Below are 6,266 nucleotides of genomic sequence, written 5' to 3' on the forward strand. Positions count from 1 at the left end.
GTGGAAGGGCAGCTCCTTCAGTGTAGGGGTTCACAGGGCCTGATGTCATAGGGAGGCTCTGCATCGACATCCCACAGGAGAGAGTAGGGACCACCTGGCCACAGGCCTGCAGTTCTCATCGGTGCCAGGGGGACTGGCCCCTCCTCCTCAGAGTTCCAGAACCATAGCTCCCCTGAGTTTGCCTCAGGATGGGGGTGACGGGCCCCCAGGGGTCAGCCCCACATGACAGGGTCCTCAGAGGGCAGTCTGGACTGGCTGCTGGGTCTGGAGGGCTGACTGCGGTGTTACAAAGATCCAAACTCTAAAATGTATTTGTCTGTTTCCACTGCCTACTGGACCTGGATGTTCTTGGGTCTTAGAACCACACATTTCAGTTATCTTAACCCATCTCTGCCTCGCGTATCTACATTGTAAGGAAGAAGTCCCCTCTTTGTCCAGGTCTCAGATTGGGTGGTGCATCCAGAGCCTGTACCCAGGATAAAATCAGGCAAGATTAGGAGTCTGCATCTTGGGGGAGTGCCCACTGCGCCCCACCGTGGGTAGGAAGTCAGTCATTCCAGGAACATGGAATGTGGTCGCGTGTGCTCAGGGGTACTGTAGTTTGCTGGGCTGACATGAGTCTTCAGCTTTTTAAAAACCTCCATGTAGCCGTACACAGAGCCTGCACTGGCCAGCCTGCAGCATACACCCCCAGGGGCAGAAAGCAGGGTCCCAGCATCCTGAAGGTGTGAGCCTGGACAGGGAGTGAGCCAGTGGGAAGCCCTTTGCAGGGGGAGCCCAGAGCAGCCTGCTCTCTCCCAGAAACCCAGAAAGTCAAGCTTCCCTAGGTGGACACTGACAGGAGAGGTGGGGGTGCGCAGAGAAAGGAGGGGGCATCCTGCAGCTGCAGTGATTTACAGGAATGAAGTCCACCTTGTTCAAGGGCAAAATGTTCAAATCTTAGGAATGTTACTTAAAACACAGCCATCACCTTTGTTCCTTCGGCTCGTCCCGTCTGGGATAATGTGAAACCCTTTTATCATTAACTCATGACAAATCAAATAACTTCTCCTCCTATCATGTCTGGAAGTCGAAACGTGGGGCTGGATGGTAAAGGTATTGGTGAGAATGCCAGTGGTCACTCTCCGTTTCTGGGTAGCAGGAGACGAAGTTGGGGCTCTGGACCCGTGGGAAAAGAGAGGGACGCTGGGCAGGAGCAGGAAACCTTCTCTGGAGGTGGGTCGGGGTGTAGAGCAGAGACCTGCATTGGTTCCTGCAATCCTACGTTGCTCTGAGAGATTATTTTCCAGACAGGAGCCTCGCTGTCAGGTGTTTGACTGCAAACAGTCAAACACAGCTGAGTGGATAAGTTCCAAGGCCCCCAAACCACGTTCTGGCTCTTTCGGGGGTTTGTTTTCAACCGACACCTACCACAGAGGTTGCTCTGAACGAGTGAGCTACCCGCCAGCTGCGTCCTGGAGGCACAAGTCTCTCACACCTCCCCTTTTAGCCCCACGGCCCTGGCGCAGCCTCCTGGTCTGGGCTGTGCTTCTGCCCGCACAGGGGAGGCGTCCCATCATCTTGGGGCCTCCCCTGCTTCCCCTGGGCTGTGCCATGGCTTCTTGAGGACAGGGGTGTGCCACAGCTGGGGTCCAGGGCCCCACTGGGCCAGCGCTCTGCAGGTATCCCGGCAGCAAGAGGGTCTGGCCATTCACTGGCCATCGTGCACATCTCAGAAGTCAATTTCAAGGACACTTTGTCCATTTAGAAGACAGCAAACAACTGAGCTGTCACATGAGTTCTTTTATGTGTCCATGGCGTCTGTCAGAGGTGGCATGGCCCCACAAAAAGAACCAGGCTGTAATACAGGGTGGGCCTCATTTGGGGTCCTGACTCCACCTCATTTCCCTCTTGTTTGCTTTTGTGAAAGTTACCAAACCAATCTGAGTTTAGGTCCTCGACTGCAACAGGGATGGTGGAAAGATGTGCCTGCAGGTTGGCCAAGGGTCTCTGAGCCCCAAGGGGATGACCTCTGCCTGCTGGTTGAGGGTCCCTGGACCCCCATGTAGGAAGCATCCCCTGCAGAAGACTCTGGGGCTCGTAGCTATCCCATCCGTACCCTCTGTGGCCCTCCTCTGGGACAGGACTGCCATGTGATTGTGTTTGGGATCAGGAAACCAGCGTTGAGGAGGGGCAGTGGCTTTCCTGGCAATGGGGGCTCCATGTCCAGAGCTGTCCCTCTGTGCTGTGTGTCTTAGGGTCACAGTGTGAGAGAATATGGCTTTCACCACATTTCAGGCACTTGTACTTCCTATCCAGGGTCAGATTTATCTCACATGTAAGGCGTCTGCCTCCCCGACCTGGTGCACAGGACTCAGGAAAACACAGACGTTTGCAGTCTACTGACTGCAACACTTGCTACTTTCAACCAGAACTTGCTTGGCATCACAGAGTCTAGAGTTTACAAGGAACCAGAACTCACGAGATCCACTCCCTCGGCTCATGGTGGGAGCAGACACTCCCAGAGCCGCTGCACCAGATGGAGATACCAAGGCCTGGGGTGTCAGCACCCAACTCGCTGCACCTGAAAGGGTCTTCAGAGAGGCGATTAAATCAAAACAAGAGCGTCAGAGTGGGCCCTGACCCAGGTGGGCTCCCTCTGGCTCCAAAGCACCTCGTTGAATCCACCAGGAAGAAAACGTCTCAGGAAGGAAGCTGCCCTCTGCCCCTTCACTTGAACCTGGGTTGGCCGTCCAGAATAAAACAGAGCAAGCCCGCTTTGCTCACCCCTGGTGCAGGGCAGCTGCGACTCTTGATTCAGGTCCTTGGGTCACCCACCCTACCCCATACCCTCTCTGCTAGTCCCCGTGAACCCAGACTGTGGCGCTGAGACATTGGCACCATGTTCCAAATTCCATCTGGCCTACACGCTCACTGACTACATGGCTCCTACGTGCCCGGCGGGGCTGATGCCAAGCACCAGGGGGACGGCCAAGGACGTCTGAACACACAGGCGGTGTGCTCTCCACTGCGACGGCCACCCCGCACGTCCATGCCTCGGGGGCCTGTGCACTCTGCGGCTGTGCAAGAAGATACGCACGACCCTCCAGGAGAAAGCCTTGTCAGCAGCCTCTTCGAGCGCTGTCACCAGGACAGGCTGGGAGCACCACTGTCAGGTGGGTGCAGAGGTGGCCCGGCACCAACCTGCCGTGCTCCTCTCCACTCCTCCCCCAAGGCCATGGCCCACAGGCTGACGTCCAGGGCCTGTTGTCCGACCACTGCGCTTTCAGGCTTGGGAATTCGCATATTCTTTAGAAACCCTTACAGAGTCTATACAAAGCAAATGACTTTAGTTTTACAAATTTTACAAAGAATGCTTCTTGAAGCTGGAGCCGTTTCAGAAAACCCAGGCCCCACCTTGACCTGGGGGCAGGAGAGCGTGTAGGTTTGCCCCAGGCCAGTTGGACACAGACAGACATCCCCATGTGACCAACTAGTACCTGTCCAGCTTCGTCATTCTCTCAGGTCACACCTGACCTTCCAGCCCCATTTAGACTGAGTCTTCAGGGCCTTGAACAAGCTTCCCTTTGAATCCTGTCTGATCCCCGTTGTAGAAGGTTGTCCATCCCCCACCATGCGAGGCTGTGTGCTGCCAGCCTATATGGGCCGTCCCTGCCCCATGATGCCAGGTCATCCACCTTTCATCATGTGTGCTTGCTTCTCCACTGCGTGAGGGCTTCCGGTCCCCATTATGTGTGGGGCTCCAGACAGAAGGCTCACAGAAGGATGGGGGTCCATTTCCCTCCCTGGGACACTGGCTGGGGCAGCCTCCTGGGCGTCCCAGTGGGTCCTGGCCTAGGGCCACTCTCGGGGTCTCTGAACTGTTTCCTGAAGGATTGCAGCTGGTTTTGAGTGATGTGTGTGGACCACCCCCTGGTGCTGCTTTGGGGTTTTGGCTCCAGAGGTGACGTGCGGAGGGGCACATGACTGACATGAGCCACCAAAGGGCCCAGGTCAGAAGTTGTGCTCTCCATCCTCAATGTTACCAAATACATCAAGTCCAGTAAAAATGGGGTCTGAAACTGTGGGGTTTCAGACACTCCTTCCCCCGAGATGGGGGCCCTCGGCACCCACCTGCCTCCCTCCCTTCTGGGTTGGAGAGCTTCCTGCACAGCCACCCCCTCACATCGTGAACACCCCTCCCTCCCCACCCTGCCCCACCCCAACTCATCTGCCTTTCCTGACCGCTGGCAATGCCCGGACCCTCGGTGCTCCCCCTGGCCTGGGATGTCATGTCCTGGCACAGAGTGGCCAGTAGGGACCGGCCCCGGGGGACCCTGCCTCCGCATCCAGACAGGTGACTTTTTGGTCAAGAAGAGCAAACACTCGAGCCGGATAGAGGCTTCGTGCTGCTTCTTTTTTCTTTTCTTCTTTTCTTTTCTCTTTCTTTCTCTCTCTCTCTCTTTTGGAATTATTATTGAGGTAAAATTCACATAACGTAAAATTAACCATTGCAAAGTGTTCAATTCAGTGGCATTTAGTGTAGTCATAATGTGCCCCCCCACCCATCTAGTTCCAGAACATTCTCATATGCCAGAAGGAAACGTGGTGCCCACAAATTCAGTGTCTCCCTGTAGAAAGTGGCGCTTGGAAGACTTCCACAGCTGAGTCGAGTTGTCTGTGCATAGAAGTCTGTCCAGGGTCTGGGCCTGGCTCCCCCCTCCCAGTGCTGCTTAGGGGGGTACCTTGTGGGTAGCCCAGGGTTCAGACCAAGAACAGGTTTCTTGAGAAAATCTTATATTGTTATGTATTTCCCTCTTAGAACTGCCTTTGCTGCATCCCAATGATTTTGAATAGTTATGTTTTCATTTTCATTTGTTTCTGTGATTTTTAAAAAATTCTTTAATTTCCTGATTGACCCATTCCATTCTTTAGTAGGATACCCTTTAACCTCCAACTGTCTGAGTTCCTTCCAAATTTCCTCTTGTGATTGAGTTCAAGTTTCAAAGCTCTGTGGTCTGGAAATATGCAGGGAATAATCTCAGTCTTTTGGTACTGCTTGATACCTTTTTTGTGACCCAGTATCTGATCTATTCTGGAGAATGTTCCATGTGCCCTGGAGAAGAATGTGTATTCTGTTGCTTTAGGATGGAATGCTCTGTATATATCTGTGAAGTCCATCTGGTACAGGGTGTCATTCAAATCCTTTGTTTCTTCTTGATCTTCTGCTTAAATATGTCCATTGCTGTGAGTGGGGTGTCGAAGTACCATACTATTATATTATCATCAATGTGTTTCTTTAATTTGGTTATTAATTTTTTTATATAATTGCCTGCTCTCAAGTTAGGAGCATAACTACTTATAATTATTAGATCTTCTTGTTGGATAGACACTTTATGTATGACATAGGGTCCCTCTTCATCTCTTATTACAGTCTTGGTTTAAAATCTAATTTTTCTGACATAAGGATTTCTATCTCAGCTTTCTTTTGATGTCCATTAGAATGATAAATGGTTTTCCACCCCCTCCCTTTCAATCTGGAGGTGTGGTTGGGTCTAAAATTATTCTCTTGTAGACAGTATATTGTTGGGTCTTGCTTTTTTATCCAATCTGATGCCCTGTGTCTTCTGATTGGAGCATTTATCCATTTACATTCAGAGTAAGTATTTAACCGTATGAATTTAGTGCCATTGTATTACCTGTAAAGTCAACGTTTCTGTATATTGTCTTTGTTCCTTTCTGGTTTATGTTACTTTTGGGCTCTCTCTTCACTTAAAGGATCCCTTTTAGTATCTCTTGCAGGGCTAGTTTAGTGATCAACAATTCTTTTAATTTCTGTTTCTCCTGAAAGCTCTTTATCTTTCCTTCTATTCTGAATGACAGCCTTGCTAGATCAAGTATTCTTGTCTGCATGTTTTTCTTATTTAGCACCATGAATATATCATGCCAGTCCTTTCTGGCCTGCCAGGTCTCTGGATAGGTCTGCTGCCAGCCTTATGTTTCTACCTGTGTAGTTTAAGGACTTCTTGTCCTGAGCTTCTTTCAGGATTTTCTCTTTGTCTCTGAAATTTGCAACTTCACCATTATCTGGTATAGAGTGTTGATTTATTTTTATTGGTTTTGAGGTGGGTTCTCTGTGCCTCCTTGACTTAAATGCCTATTTTCTTCCCCAGATTAGGGAAGTTCTCAGCTATAATTTGCTCAAATATACCTTCTGCTCCCCTCTCTCTCTCTTTCCTCTACCTCTGGGACCCCCATTATTCTAATATTGTTTCACTTTATGGTAT

The sequence above is a fragment of the Phoca vitulina genome, unplaced genomic scaffold (assembly GCF_004348235.1).
Source record: "Phoca vitulina isolate PV1807 unplaced genomic scaffold, GSC_HSeal_1.0 scaffold51, whole genome shotgun sequence".
In the NCBI taxonomy this organism is placed as follows: domain Eukaryota; kingdom Metazoa; phylum Chordata; class Mammalia; order Carnivora; family Phocidae; genus Phoca; species Phoca vitulina.